The 16793-nt window shown below is 46.9% G+C and overlaps 1 protein-coding gene across 1 annotated transcript in view; it reads right to left on the bottom strand.

Annotated features, from left to right (window-relative positions):
* GDF6 (growth differentiation factor 6) overlaps positions 1 to 16793 on the bottom strand; it is a 151762-nt gene that overhangs the window by 55703 nt on the left and 79266 nt on the right. Inside the window, exon 3 of the transcript XR_013926684.1 lies at positions 1 to 16793. This exon is cut by the window's left edge and continues 55703 nt beyond it; it is cut by the window's right edge and continues 21331 nt beyond it. The gene's annotated coding sequence lies outside the window, so the exon portion shown is untranslated.

Below are 16793 nucleotides of genomic sequence, written 5' to 3'. Positions count from 1 at the left end.
TGCTGCAGCAGACAGGCAAAAACCTTCTGCCCCTTTCCTCCTTTCCACCCTCCCTCAAGAAAATCTAAGCCTGTATCACAGGCTTGGCACGAAACCTGGGCCTGATTTTCAGCCTGTTAATACGTAACACGGCCCTCTTGATACCTCACTGAAATCAAAGGCAACGGTTGCTTAGACATGTTAGAAATTACCTATGGTGCAAGCAAGTCTTTTAAAAACTATACACTTTGTGTAGTACATCCCATATACACAGCCCACTGTCCAGTATTCCCAAAGATGATCATCCTTGAAAAGAAAGCAAGCTCTGCAAAATACTGTCTATATACACAACATAAGGAAAAAATGGGTTATTCCGTTAAAGGGATAGTCTGCCTTCACTGTAGCTGGTCATATGAAATCTGGGAACCAAGTGGCAGGCATCCAGAAATATATTGGGAGATTTAATCCTGTTTGTGAAAAAAATCCACTGAAGATAGAATGCAGTATCAGAGGTAATTCAAATTATGCAGAATTAAGCTATTTCAAATCCCATTGTGAGGAACAACTCCAGAAACACTGCATTATTGCTATTCCAACCTGTGTGATTTCAATAAGCATTGTCAGTATGTCAACAACAGACTTGTCCCTGATTTCTTATGTCTCAGTATTGGTTCAGAGTCTGAATAACATATTTAGAGGGGTTGGTAAACATAGATTCATAGAATCACACAATCATTTGTTGCTATTTCCAACACAGGCCAGGATGCTGTGGGCCCCCTTGCCCCCCCGGGCACACTGCTGGCTCCTGCCCAGCCGGCCGTCACCCAGCTCCCCCAGGGCCTTCTCCCCCAGGCAGCTTCCCAGCCGCTCTGCCCCAGCCTGCAGCGCTGCCTGGGGCTGCTGTGACCCGAGGGCAGGGCCCGGCACTGAGCCTGGTTGAACCTCCTACAGCTGGGCTCGGCCCATCGGTCCAGCCTGCCCAGATCCCTCTGCAGAGCCTCCTGCCCCCCAGCAGAGCAACACTCCCCCCCAACTTAGTGTCACCTGCAAACTCACTGAGGGTGCACTTGATCCCCTTGTCCAGATTGTCGATAAAGATATTAAACAGGACTGCACCCAGAACTGAGCCCTGGGGAACAGCACTTGTGACCAGCCACCGACTGGACGTAACTCCATCCACCACCACTCTTCGGGCTCGGCCAGCCAGCCAGCTCTCAGCATAGAGTGCACCCATCCCAGCCATGAGCAGCCCGTTTCTCCAGGAGAATGCTTTGGGAGACAGTATCAAAGGCTTAACTAAGGTCCAGGTAGGCAACATCCACAGCCTGTCCCTCATCCACTAGGCAGGTCATCTTGTCACAGAAGGAGATCAGGTCAGTCCAGCAGGACCTGCCTTTCATAACCCCATGCTGGCTGGGCCTGATCCTCAGTTGTCCTGCACATGCTGTGATGGCGCTCAGGATGACCTGCTCCACAACCTTCCCTGGCACCGGGGTCAGGCTGACAGGCCTGTAGCTCTCCCCAATTCCTCCTTCCAGCCCTTCTTCTAGATGGGTATCATGTTGGCTGACCTCCCGTCTTCTGGGACCTCTCCAGTTACCCAGGACTGTTGACAAATGATGGAGAGCGGCTTGGCAAGCTCCTTCACCAGCTCCCTCAGTACCCTTGAGTGGTTACCACCCGGCCCCATAGACTTGTGTGTGTCCAAGGGGAGCAGCAGGTAGCTGACTGTTTCCTCCTGGACTTTTGGGACTTCATTCTGCTTCTCGTCCCCATCTTCCAGCTCAGGGGGCTGAGTAGCCTGAGGGTAACATGAAAGGGGAAGACTTGGTCCAGCATGGAGTTTGCACTGGATCCCCGCAAGTAGGCACCTGGCAGCTGAGCCCAGCTCCCTGCCACCAGGGCCTCTGAGAATGGGTCAGTTTCAGGTTTGGTTTTATAAAAAATGCCCAACACATTATCTTGACTTTCAACATGCCTGCTCTAAACCAAGCACATCAGGCTTTATAATCAGCTTTGTTAGCTGGATTGGAGAACACGCTGCGGTGGGGGGCAGGTCTGGACAAGAAGCCAAATTAAGCAAAACAAGTAGGAACTTCGTAATTTCTGGGAAAAATCCCATTAGACAATTTTTCCCACTTTTTGTGGAGCTAGTGCAGAATTCTCACTCCATGTAGTGAGTTATGAACTACACTAGTTTGGTGAGCGTGCTGGCACGGAGCTGCAGAATCAGCTAGTTTTTCACTTTTGAAGTGACTACTGACTAATTTCTAAAAATGTCCACTTGGAGCATGTAATAAGCACGTAGAAAGGAGTTCTTCTTTCCAGGCCCGTGGAAATGTTTACTCTCCCTTTTCTGCCTAAAATAAAAATTATAGAGCAAGTTCCTGGCTGGTGAAGTTCAGTGTGACACCTTTGAATTTTTTGGCATTTTTCCACCTTCTGCCAACTGAGAACCTGGGCACCCTCAGCTTTTCAGCCAAGTCACCAGCATCAGGAGGCAAAAGAGCGTGGTTCCCAGCTACCAACTGCAAACATTTCTGAGCTGTTCTCGTTAAAAAGCAAGCTGCCTTAAAAAGATGAAAAACAGGCTGTTACTTATGGTTTCAGCCTGCAAATAGGAGCGTGTGGCCACAAGACTCCACACAGGAAAACTCAATTCCGAAATCTGGACCTGATAATGCAATTAATAAATAAATACATCTACAGTATATAGTTGGTCAAATTATTAGTTCCAGCAAACCGGTATCAGAATTATAAAATTCCTCTCAAACTCCAGTAACACATATTCATATATACACATGGATCTACTTGTGTAGAGTTTAGATAAATAAATACCTACCATTTAGAGCAATGAAACCCCAAACAGTTTAAACCTATACATTTCCAGGGAATTCCTGAAGTTCCTATTAGAATAATATATTTTCTCGCCTGTGGGATAGATAGAAACTAAAATTCTATGCCTATGCAATATACAGGCAAATAGACACATGTATGGGTGTGTTTATCGCACATGATCTTCTTAAGACATTTTGTTTCATATATTGTATACAGTTACGCACTGATTATACCTTAAAAGAACATAATGCTGCAAAGCCAATGAGCTAAAGGTTAAGAAATGCTAGAATTAAGAACTCCACTGGAAAAAAAAAAAAAAAAAAAAAAAAAAGATTGTCCAGCATTAAAAAACCTCATTATTTCAAATATTTATCCCACTTTGGAACAACAGCAACAAGAAGACATTTCCTATCACTGGACTTTCTTGCAGGCTGGGAATACTGGCTTCTCATTAGCTTTTGCCAAACATTTCACTTGCCAGAAGGAGAGCATGCAAAAGCAAAATCCAAAGGTCTAGAGAAAATAGGTGCTCTAGTGTGTAGGAGACACTTCACTATCTTCATCCTTCCTGCCTCCTCAGTCTGGGTTTGCTCCAGCCCCCGCTTCCGAACCACCCACCAGAATGAATTCTGTCCAGCTGCTCGTTCCCACTCTCCAATGTCTATGTTCCTCTCTGCCAGTTTTGCATCACCACCACCACCCCTCCAGGCGTCTGCTGGGGCATTAACTGGGAGGCACTGGAAGCACGAGAGAGATGCTTTCTGCTTTCCATGCCATCCCTGGGGTCACAGCAAGCACCAGGACCTGAAGAAACAGTTTCAGGAAAAGCCCTACTCAGTCCCTACCTGCTCGAGCTGAGCTGTGCTCAGGGCAGGCAGAACATTTGGGGTAACAGCCACCAAACTTTAGGCAAAACCTACTGAGATGTGACAAAGTGAACTTTTTCAGGAGCTCACAGCTTCATCAAATTTGACTACCTTTTCATGGGAACAGGAAAAGGCACATTCTGAACCCTTAGGCCATTTTCAGACACAAGGGCCAAACACAACAGTGGTAGAGTCCATCCAGGAGTGGGCAATAAAGCTTCTCTTGGTTTTAACATGAGCAAAGACTGTTATTTTTCTTTCTTGTAACTCAATATATATTGTTATATATGTATATATATATATATATATAATTCAACATGTCACGGGAACTCCAGCCCAAACATTTAGGTTCAGTTCAGTTGTGTGTGGAAGACAAACTTAGGTGGGAAATCTTTAAGTGGAAATCACACCAACTCTTCCTAGGAAAACGTGTAGATGTCCCGCACTACTGCCTGATGGAAAAAGACTGAGGAAGAATTTAAGAAGAAATTTGTGATCAACTGTATGATATACTTAGAAATAGTAACAACAGGTAGTAACTGACTATGCCTGGAGACTGTAGGAAGGGGCCTTGTCTCTGCATGCAGCAGGCATCTGGTCCTGCTTGTGTGTGTGCTCTTGAGTGACTCCTAGTGCTCCATCAGTCTTCAGCCAGGACCTGGGACACCAGTTCCTCCTTCCCACCTGGGGGCTCAGCAGTCCTTCTCATCCAGCAGCACAACCCCTCGCTCAGTGTGCCCCACTCGGTCCCTACCTCTTCACGCCACCCACCTAGCCCACATCCACTCTCTTAAGAGGGGCAGAGTTGCTGTCAATTAGAAGGCAAAAAGAGCTGAGAACGGAAAAGATCCTCTTTTCTCTGTAACAGCATCTCAGCACAGCAATGCCAATGTGGAGAGACAAGTCTCCTCTCACCAAAGCTGCAAATACGGGGCTCCCAGAGGGTGCTATGAGTGTAAAGAGATTAAACCTTGCCCTTTGGGCATGGCCAGGCTATGTGCATCTAGGTATGGTGAACATTAGCAAAAAAAGAAAGCAGAGGAAAGAAGTATTTGAATTTTTCAGTCCAGTGGAACTTACCACAATGCTCTATGACTTTGTGGCTCAGGTACTCTATCAATCCCAAGGAGGTGCTGTGGGAAGGGGGAATTTATTTGGGTGACAGCAACCCTAGGAGGCATCACCAAGGTTTTCAGGAAAGAGCTTGATTTGGGTATTCTGCTGATGGACTTTGCTGTAGTGATGCACACTGAAGTCAATTGGACAGTGTCTGATTTACTGCAACAAGGAGACGAGATCTTGCCTCAGGGGCTATAGGCTAAACAGTGGTAATGGGGTTGGCTTCCATCTTACACCACAAAAAAGATCAAGAGATGAGGAGACATTACACTCCTCGGGTATGACAAGCAAACTCAGCCTCGAGCAACAGCGGGGTGAGAGAGGCATGGCGGGGAAACAGCAGGGACTGGTCATCATGGAGGAGCACCCTCAGTGGATATCCCAGCCTGCACAGTGCAATTGAAAAAGGCAGGAAGGCCTGGATCAGAAACAACAGCTGAAAACGCAGGGGTTTAACTACTGGTTTCTGCAGGAAGAGGGAAGAGGATGGCTGTGGTTACAGTTTGATAGTCTCGTAACGGCCTGCCACTTTCTCAAATAACACGGAGTGTGCTCCGTCAAGCAGGAGCCACCGAGCACCTGCTTACCCCACGCCCCGCATCGGGAGGCTTGGCTGAACATAAACATGCAGGTGAAGAGGTTGAGATGATGAAAGACAATAGACTGTTACTAGGGACTTAATGGTGTTGTAAAGGAGATAAATGTCTTTGAAGTAGCACCCTTAAAACATGTGACCTTTGGGCTGACCTTTCCTTTCAGATTATGGTATGTAGATTGTTTTATACTGGCCAGTGCAAACAAAGCAAGCAGAGCCAGCATTTCAGCCCCTGTGCTAGGAAAGTACTTGGACATCATATCCACCTAGATAGCCCATTGTTTACTTTAGCTTACCAAGAGTAAAACTCTGCCATAATTACTGCCTTTCAAGACACATCTCACACACTCCAAATAAAGGAAGTTTATTATTTCCACCTGAATTCCATTAATAAGACTAAATCCTGAAGGATGAGAGCCAAACCCAAATCATCCCTCCAGCGAGCGTAGGCTTTCTCTGTGCTAGAAAAGCACTGTTATGATTGCATGTCGCTCCAGCGGGACTGTCCGGAGGATGTATGCCCTACTAAGTATTGTATTCACCAGCAAGGGACATGACTGAGATGGATCTGAAGGGTTCACCACTGCAAACAGCAGAGATGCTGGAAGCACAGTGCGTGAGGCTGTGATTGAGGCTACGAGAAGATAAGCAGAGCTTATCCATTTCTCTTTTTCCAGCTGGGAGTATGCCAGCATGAATTAGCACTTTTTCTATGTACCATCACAGCACTGATTTATGCTATTTAGGCGGCAAGCTGTTCTAGCCACTGGCAATCTTTCTGTTCTGTGTTTGCATGGTGCTTGGCATAATGGTGCTCCAAGCCATGACTGGAGCCAAACACATAATAAATAAGGGTAAGAAGAAAGCTGCAAACGTTATTTGAAAGGTTGCATCCTCCCAGTCTTTGCTCCTTTATACCACTGAGAAAAACCAGAAAACTGGGAGTTTTTCTGAATCCAGACACAGGCAGCTATCTCAGGTCTGCAGAGGTGAAGGCAAGCACTGCTGGGTGAGGAGAGAACAAATAATGGCAAGTGAGGACCCTCACCCATTTTAGCCCCCCTGTAAAACAACCAAGTCAGCCTTAAATAAAAAGGTCTGAAAATCTAAGCCAGCCTAGAGCTGTCTGCCCGGGTGGATGGGGCACCGCACGTGCAAGCAGTTGCTGGTGCTTGGAGAAACAGGGCTGCTCTGTGCTGTCCCACACACAGCTTGTGGGGCACTGCTAGGGACAGTGCCGGGACAGTGGATGAAAATGGGACACCTGGTGGGCTGGGCAAGTGGTGGTGCACCCACAGCAGCCGCAGAGCAGGCACCCATGGCACATCTTGTAAGCATCATAAGTGTTGTGGAGAATGGGGCTTATAGCCCTGGGCACCAAAGTCTGATCTGCTGCTGTGCCTCTTGCCCTAGTTGTCGTCACATGTCCCACAAGCAACTCCCAGCATCTCTGACCCCGCTCCTGGAGCTATGCGATGAGGCATGAACTCCTGCACCTATTTGCAGCCACATGAATGCAAAACTCGAGAACGCGCCCCGTGAGTAAGTGCCGCTCGAGCCAGGGAGCTTCCTGAAATAATATTCTACATTGTTGTCCCACCTTCCTTGCCGGGGCTGAGGACGTGTTACAGCCTGCTCCATCCAGCTGGCCTGGGGTCATGCAGGGCCCTGGGGCAGGGCAGCCCCGCAGGGGAGACTGCGGGTGTCTCTGTGTCTTTGCCATCTTTCATTCAGCCCTGATTTTGTGGTCACTCAGTGGGCTGCAGAAGAGCCTCAGCACCAGGGCAATTCTGGTTACCCCCTTTAGAAAAACTCCTGTGTTTCCAGTTGGGTGAATCAAAGGGAAGGTGATGGGTAGGGCCCCCACGTGGGTCCAACCTCAAAACCTTTTGAAGGGAGTAGAAAAGCAACTGTTTAATTACAAATGGACTTTGGTGTTAAATTAGAGCCTGATCTAAGTAAAGGAAATCTAACAGCTTTCTATGAAAGAAATAAGGGTGCTACACGGATTTGTGTGTCCCAAGGAATAGATCTGTAATTATTGCGTGATGGGCATGGGGGAGTTCTAAGCTAGATTTTATTTTCTCAAGGCTTGCCATTTAAATACGTCTGAGCTGCAAACAGTCAGAGGTTAGGGGAGTGCTTGGAATATGGCACCACATCTGCTTCCCTATATTTACGCTGTTCTCTAAACTGTTGCTTTGGGATACAGAGTTGGGATATCGAGATGAATCTTTGCTTTAGTGAGCTTATCTACTCTTGGGTACTTATAATAAATACGTCCTAAGTCTGCATGTCATGGATTTCAAATGGGTTTGGGTGGGACTTTGGTTTGGTTTGTGCTTTAACTAGCTTCAATCTTAAGTATGCAGCAAAGCCAGTGGTATTTGCCCATGATGCAAACTCCACCAACAGACAGAACTTGTTACCGCTTTTAACTTTCGCTATCACCGGAAAGTTTGCTCTGTTTGTGCCATAGTTGGAATCAGAGGCGGGGTGAGCATGGGGAGTGAGTGGGGGGCAGACAGGCATCCTTCAAGGAGGGCACCTGGGCTGGGGTATTTGCTCCTCCAGAACACAAACAGAGCTCAGCACTGGCATGTTTTTGACTCTGTGCCACAAGCATTTGCTCTCCACAGTGCTTTCTTAATTTGGCTAAATGGTATTTATCCCCTCCTTGGGAGAGACGGCTGAGACTCCAGGCAGTTTGATTTATACCAGTTGTTCAATTTGTGACAACTGCTGTCAACAGTTGTTCATTTTAATTACTGTTCTTGGGCCCAGATGTCTCAAAGATGAGCTCAGTGCCACATAAATACAATAAATACAGATAATATTAGCAACTCAGCTTCCTTTCTAGGGGAGGAGTGTGGAGCAACCGATGGCCCTTTCTTCCCAACATGTCTCCCCTGCCTGCCCGTCTTCAGCACAGCACTGGAGGGAGCGGTGGAAAGGCGACGTGGATTGCCTTCCCCTCCTCTTTGCCGGTGCACTGCTCATCACCCATGCTTTCATGCTAAAATCACATCTTGACTTGTTCACAGTGTGGGTATGTATCTCTACCCAGACCACCCCAGAGCAAGCCTTCTGGCCTCCACGGCAGAGGTGCACCTGGTACTCCAGGCTTTTGGTTCAAACAGGAGCCAAGGCAGAGATGGCAGAACTTTCTGCCCATCTCTGTTCTCCACAGTATTACCAGAGATCATCATACCAAAAGGGAAACTACAATTCTAAAAACTTCTTAGTAAAACCACCTTCCCAAGGCCTTTGCTCCCTAGCTGAATATACAGCTTGCTATATAGACGGGCTGTTTCACAACAGCTTCAGTGGCTCCCCTGACCCCAGCTGCAGCAATAGCACATGGGCTTGGAGAAGTGGCCTTAAGGTGATTATTAGTCCCAGTTCATGGCTCACCGTCATTTGTGCTGGATGCCCCATCACTCCTACAGGCTGCAGTTCAGTGCTTTTTGGGAAAGGTCACAGGGATGGGGACTTTGGCAAAACTCAAGAGGGATAAACACAACCTTACATCCCTCCCCAGCTGTGGAAAGGCTCATCCCATCCCTCTTCCTCCAGGGTAGTGGATGTTATTCACTAAAACTTGCATAAAAATGTATCAAAAGCCACAACTTGGTTTCCAGTGCCTGGACATAATTAATCAGCAATATGGGTAATTTAAAGTCATTATTCTAATTCTAAGCTCAAATTAGGAATCCTACCAAGAGCATCAAGCCACTTAGGCAGCATTAAAACCTCAGCATATTATGAACAAGGTTGTTTCCCTTGTGAAACCTGTTGTCTGTTAATGGAGGGTCCTGTTTGTTCCTTGGCGCTTCCTTAATTTTCTGCCATTGACTCACGCTAATGAATTTTCCAGTGTAATTGCAGAAAGCACATCAGACAGCTCCTGCCTCCAGCAATTCCCTCCCCTTGCTCGAGGCTGCACCGCCAGGCAGCAGGGGCTTTCCCTGCGCCTGGCTGCCCACCGGCTCAGGGGCAGCCCCCGGCAGCCCGCCGGGCAGTGCAGCCCACCCCCCAGGCAGGGCACACACCCCCGTAGCCCCCCGGGCAGCCCTTTGGGCGCACGAAAGCTGCCAGGCAGCCCCTGCAGCACGGGATAAATGAAAGCATGAAGTCCATCTGAAGAAATCCAGTTGCGTTGGGAGCCCGTATTGACCCCAGGCACTTTTTGGCAGGGTTGGTGGCACTTCCCATCCTAGGTGGCCGGGGCTGGGCTCGGAGATGGCATGCGGCTCCCCATGGGTGATAACCATCCTGCATCCCTTCCCCCAGCCCTCCCACCTCACCACCATCAGTGCACACATTCAGCAGATAAAACCTGGAATGTGACACCCCAGGGTGCTGGGCCAGCTGGAGGCGGGAGGACAGAGCCGGGGGTGCGTTATGATGCTTGTAATCGCGCTGGACACATACGGTTATATTTAAGTGCTGGATGTCTGCTGGCTGAGGAGGCTGAGGCAAGACTGGACTTGATTAGACATAATGACAAAAATGGACCAACTGTTGCTGAGAAAGCCTCTGCAGCAAAGTATTAGCTCTTTGTATTGAGATATTACTGTCTGAGGCTTCACTGCTTTCAACTCCCCATCGTTATCTTTACAGACTTCCACTGCACTTTAAATAGGTTCCCAAGTTCAGCTTTTTGCCCTCGGCCATAAATTTCACATACTAAATATTTTCATCTGCTGTGGAACACACCACGCTGTGGAACTTGTTACCTTATGGAAAATAAGTACGACTTAAAACCAGGACACATTTCTGAAAATGTTTTTTTAAAGTATAACCCTTTTCACCCTAACAATGCCAAAAAATGGCATTTTTGTTTTACAGTGTCTGAGTTAATGTATACTTTTTTATATCTTTGATTATACAATGAGTGTTGACTATACCCCTCCACATCTAAACCTAATGGATAAAAAACCTAACACATTTAAATCAATATTCAAATATATATTTAATTTATTTACTTGCCAATAAAAGATGCAATAAATGCAATTATTTTGGGGGGGTTCATTTAATGTAATGTTTTTGTACATGATTGCATTTATCTGCTTGTGTTCATACCCAAATAATACACGAATGTATTTTCTGTTGTGATTAAATAAACTTCTATATTGTCTCTAATATGCTGGAGTTATTCTGTTTGCTGAAAGTTACCAGAAAAAAGTGGATTTCCATGCAAAATTTTATACAGAACTAAATAATCCTATGTTATATGAATAGCTATAATGTGCAACTTAATTCTTTGATCAAATTAATGGAGTTTTTACTTTATAGTGACCCTGAGAGTCTTGCCTTTATTGGTGACTGTAGTAGCTTTTCATCTTTATGCTTTAGCTGAAAACCTGCTGAGGACTCTGTACCTCCACAGCTGAGCTTCCTTAGATTTATGGAGGCAGAGGTAGAACAGGCAAGAAGGAACATGCCTGTATCTAATGGCTAGGGGACTTCACTGAGGGATTTTACATGAAACAGTAGCTGGATAAAAACCAGTGATAGAAACATAGAATCACAGAATCATTTAGCTTTGAAGATACCTCTGGAGGTCATCTAGTCCAACCCCTGCTCAAAGCAGGACGAACTTCAAAGTGAAATCCAGCCTCAAGTTAGATCAGGTAGTGCAGGGTCATAACCAGCTGAGGTATGAATATCTCCATGGACAGAGATGCTCTTGGGTGCAGACACCAGGGCAGCCCCCATCCAGCTGAGTACCCTACAAAAGTCATGCTTTTCGCTCAGTCGCCTACCAGCCCTGTGATCCCTGGCTGTGCAACGCTGCAGTTTCTACAGGGACCTACAGGCCAGAGAGAGATGAGGGTACTTGCCTGAAATGTGGGAATGTGGTTTAAAATCCCCTCAGGCAGAGGAAGCCTCAAACCCTTCCTTGAATGGTGGTCCATCTGCTGTGGCCAGAAATGCCGCCGACCACAGGCTTTCTTGTATTATTGATTCAAGTCCTGTGTCTGTTGCTAAAAGCATACGGATGCTGCTTCATCCCCTTCCAGCAGCTGTACCCACTCAGGGAAGCACCCCAGCCCTGTCCCTGCCCCTATCCCTGCCTGGGGGCCCTCGCAGGCCAATGCTGCTTCTTCCCATGGGCTTTTCACATCACTTTGCCAGCGGGTCTCTGCAGCAGGCTTGGACTGGTGCAGGCAAGGCAAAAGGCCCCCACTCAGAAGGGGCTGCTCCTCTCTATTTCTCAGTCAAAAAGATGGTCCCTCTGATTTTAATCACTGAGGAAGGGGGCTCAGCCAGCAGCGGGAATGCTTTGGGACAAGAGGGCTTTGGCTGCTGGGTTTGGGGATGGACCCCCACTCAGCTCGCGACGCCTGCTGGAGAGTGTGCTGCCCTCCAAGCAGGGGAGACAACAGGGTCCAGCCATGGTCCTGGGGCACTTCTAGGGGAAAGCAGTGGTGTAGGCCCAGGGGAACCAGATATCTCCTTACAACCCCACCACCGCCATCTGCTCAGAGCAGGTTCCACTCTGGGGGTAAAGAGCAGCCAGCAGCTTCCACCCCTGCTCCAGCAGCGGAGCCAGAGCAGCGCAGCCAGCTCCTCAGTCCAATGGACTCGTGCAGTAGCAGGGCTTTAATTAGAGGAGATGACGCTGGAGTGACTTTGGTCCTCTCAGCCGTACCTCCAATAAGCAACACCTACTGGGCCACCAGGATAATCCCATTAATTTTGAGAGGTCTCCTCATATTTGCACAAGACCGATCCTGCTGTGAGCGCTGCTCCCATCATTGCTATATGGAGTTTGGCTTTCAGCATCTGGTGGGCCTAAATTGCCCCCATCGCTCTTGTGGCTAAGGCTAGAACAGCCTCAGGGCCGCTGAACAGCCTCACAAGGTGGCCAAGGAGCCTCCGTCCCTCTTGTCATGGCTGTGAGTGGAAGGTGCTGAACCTTGCACCAGGCACACACAAAAGATCATTATCCTTTGAAATGTTATTACACTGTAAAACATTACTAACCGCAAGCTCTTAAAAAAGGTAGCATATTATATCACCTTTACTTTTACATGTTGCTTTGCTTAATTTACTACTTGGTTTAGAGCAAGTCTTTGGGAAAAAAAATCACAGAAATAACTTCCAAATGTCCATATCTGTTGCAATACTACCCTTAAAATGCCCATTAACACCTTTCACTTGTCACTCAGGATCTCAGGGTCACACTTCTGGTACGAATACTGTTTAGAAACCAGCGGGATTACTGCTTATGCATCTTAAAAAAGAATTAGAAGGCAGTCAATAGAGAAAACAGGTTCACTAAGAGACTTGCAGAATGCAAAATATTTTTAATGTTTGAAAATTTTTGTTCAATATTTGTTTGAATATTTTTATTTGAATATTCAATATTTGTTTGAATAGTTTTAAAGTTTGACCATCACATAATCCTGTGCCCTACCCAGATCCTGATGCTGGCAGCAGTATTTGCTGGACTGACCTTCCCTCTACAGACCCCACAGTAGCCAAGGCTGGAGCACCTATGCAAGTCTTTTTTCCCCCCTACATTTTTCCCACATTTTCCACAATGAGTGGTGGGACCACAATTGTCCCCACAATGACTTGTACATGCCCACCTGATATGGATCTTCACACCTTCTCTTGCTCCGATCTACACCCCCTACCTCTGCATCAGGCAGAAGTCAGGTCCTGGCTTGGCCAACCTGACACCTTCCCCTGCAGCTCAGGTTTTGTCCTGTGGCATTTAACTGGTGCCTGAGCACAGAGCAAAGGCACATCTAGGGCCAGGCCCATGTCCTCCTCCCGCACAGTCACCCGCTTTGGATATCAGCACTGTTGTGATGGTGGTGGAGAACAAGACTCCAGGCAGACAAAGGTAGACTCCAGGGAGAGACAAAGTAGGTGGTTCCCGCAGCTGCCCCCAATGTCAGCAAGCATGACTGCACATGCACTGTGCTCCCTCTGAGGAGAGGGCCCCAAGGGGTAATGTTATGTAGGTGTTTTACAGGTATTAGGTACAATTACAGAGGTATACACCATATTATATATTATAATTATAATTTGCTATGTTACTTATATGTAAATATGCATTTATATGAATACATGCCTGTATGCATAGAAAGTGTAATTGTTAAATAGCTAATACTGTGTAGGTATGTAATATTACACATATTCTTGTGGAGGTGACAGGGACTGAGCCAGGTCTTTCTGAACCTGGCCCATATTCTTCTCGTCGTGCCTCAGCCCAGCAGAGTTGCTCAGGCCACGATCCTGCTGTTAGGAATTGATCTGCAGGGTTCATTCATAAGAGAAGGCAGAGCCTTTGCAGAAAGAAACACTCTCCTGGGGCACGGAGTGGTGCCTTTCTCTTCTGCGGGATCGCAGGCTAGAGGCTAGGCTTTTTGTGCCTGGCTACAGGGTAATTTTCCTGTGGGACACCTCAGAAGGTGCTTCAGTTGGTCAGAGATGGGCAGATGTGCTCCTTGCCACCTAGGGCATTGTGCAAGCCCCTGCTTTTGGGTTTGGGTTGGGTTGGGCTGGGTTTTGGGTGTTTTTTTGTTTGGGTTTTTTTTGCATCTGCTTGTGTGGAGTTGTTGGGATGCCCCATAGGGAAGAAATCAGTGAAACAGAATGAAGGTTCTCCTGTGTACAACTGGTTTTATTTATGCTTGAACTTCCAACAGTGGTAGCTGAAATGGCGTTGAGGTGGTCCCCATCTCGGAAGCTGGGGCTGGCAAGGCAGTGCTCAGTCCCGGGAGGGCTTGACCCAGGGTCTGCATTGGACCAGGTAGGGATGAAGGGAGAGAGCAAACCACCCCAGCACCCTCGTCCCACAGAGAAACCCCACAACGTCCCTTCAAAGCCTGTGCAGTGGTCACAGTCACACAAATAGTGTGCACAATAGCACCATCTGGTGACTTCGGCCATCGGATTGGATTTCCATGGCACCATATTACCCAGGGGACAACCTCCCCTCCAGCGCTGGGCTGCCGTGCTCCATACTGTCTTCAGCCATAAAATCAATGGCTTCAGTTCTTCTGCAGAATAAAAAATAGCAGACATGACAGATTCTTTCAAAACCACTCCCGCCAAAATCCCACCTTGTTGCTGGTACGACCCAGTATTTTAACACTCCCATGCTTCAGTAAATTTGGGTTTACATTCCTTTTTTCAGGTATTTGTTAGGTATTTGGCACATAAGGCACTACCTACCAAATGCTAGGAGAGCTCTCACAGCCCAGTTATGAAACGAAGCATTTTTCTGGCTTTCTTGGAGGTTTGTTTCCTATTCCTTGGAGGCAATGCATCTCTGCACTAACACACATTTCTTCAGGTCAATGATCACACCCTGATCATGCTCCACTGCTTCTTCTACTGCCACTAACACAATATTTCCAAAAAAAATCCTCCACTCAAGAGCAGGCTTTGTGGGAAGCCAACCACGCTGCCATCCTTCTTGGCTGGCACATATAAAAGGCTTGAAACAAGCAGTAAGAAGGCAGAAACACAGCCCAGCATTACCGTGAAGTACAGGTGCCCAAAGCATGTCCTGTTTCCTCTGCCTTGACTTTCTTTTCCTTGTTGCAGGAGAAAACAAGCAGTGATAAGAAAGCACTTTTTCATGCTTCAGAGAGGATTCCCAGGCTCTTGGTTGGATTGAGGCAGCACTGAGGTACAGCATAACCACATGAGCCTAGAAAACCTCCCTTGCTCCACATTTCACTGTAACCAAAGAAGAAGAGATTATATGTACAGATTCCTCTTTTCCACCAGCTGAGAGAGAGATGCTTCCTTATGGCTCTCTCCACAACTTGCCTCTCCTTTGCTCCCTGCCCGTGCCTGCACGTCACACCACAGCCGTGCCAGTGACAAAGGTGCCCCATGTGCCCCTTCCACCGCGCCCTGAAAACACCTCGCAACTTTTTGCCCTGAGACAGCTGGCTTGTGGACACAGAGCTGCTGGAGTCCCTAGCAATGCACCTTTCCCCAAGCAGTGCAAAAGGCAAGCCAGCTCCAGACTTTAAGCAACCTTTAGAGCTTTGGCCAGCTCTCTGTGTGGTTGGTCTGTGCCACAGGAGGAAATTCATGGGCACTCCCACTGTGGTGTATCCACTCTATACCGTCCTTGCAATCTCATCTTACAAGGATGTCTAATATTATAAAGTCAAGTCATCATTATGATTAAAAACATTACTGAGTACCTGCTCAGCTATTCTGAAACACCATCAGGTGCAACTGAAATGGTGCCGTGTTTCCTTTGTGATGAATGAAACATGTTTTGAGATCTGTCTTCTCTGCTGTTTTTACCTTTACCTAGAGTCTGATTGCCGGAGCAGAAGGATTTGCAAGAAATCAGCCAGCAATTAATGCCAAGCTGCAGAGTTTCCCATCTGATTATATATGCTGGATGTGATCAAAGGGCAGGGACATTCTTCATGACCAGTTTGTTGTCTCTGTGTTTTTGGGATGCACTGATCCCCTGAAGACCTCACTCACCACATACACAGTGCAGATCAGTGTCACCAATTTAGGGTTACTCTGGCCTCTTGCCAGAAATCCTCAGACAGAAATCTGTGCCTTCTTCTCACAGCTGTGATTTTGTCCTGTGCTGAACCATCCATGGACAAGCAGGCTACATCTGTTCTAGCAAACTAAACATAGCTGAGGCAGAGCTCCAGCACCAGCACATGGGGACCCATATCGATCTTTGTCAGCACAGGGCTGGCTGGGCCCCGCACCCTTTCCCAGGCCTGGAAGCTTTCCCCTTCTCTGACTATGCTGTGAACAAGGCTAGAATTCTCACAGTTTAATGTGAAAAAAATATTTTAAAATTATGGTGATTTTCATTTTGTGAACTTTAATTCTGAAGCAGTAAGATCTTCACTGGACTTCTTATGGGTGAGTGCACAAATGCCTTCCAGTTGTGCATTTTATTAAATAATTCTTCCTTGTAAGTGCCACTGTAATCTAAGTTGCAAGATGAAGTGTGCATCCTATTTGGCTATAGTAGCAGCAAGCCTCCACTGCAGAAAAAAATTCCCTGGGTGTCTGTTTTTGTCAACTTATTTTATATGAGTCATTAAACGAGTTTCACATTCATTGTTCGTTAGTAGGTAAGGCAATCATTCAAATGCATTTATTTTCTTGTATAATATTTTAAAATGAGATCACTTATGTATTTTGCCTGTAAAACAGCTGTTGCTTTGCAACATTTAAATGACCCATGCAGAATTGTACATAGCACCAGTAGTGTCAAACACCCTGGGCAAATTGCACTCCAGCGATGGCTAATAAAGGCAATTATCTAACACCTCCGTTTTGCATAACATATTGAAAGACCCAGCAAAATCAACAGAAAGACTCATTTTGACTTCAGCCGCATTGTGGTTCTCTGTACGAGTCCTACGGTT

The sequence above is a fragment of the Falco punctatus genome (assembly GCF_963210335.1).
Source record: "Falco punctatus genome assembly, chromosome: 3".
NCBI classification, from domain to species: Eukaryota; Metazoa; Chordata; class Aves; order Falconiformes; family Falconidae; genus Falco; species Falco punctatus.
This window is presented reverse-complemented; position numbering and strand designations above follow the sequence as displayed.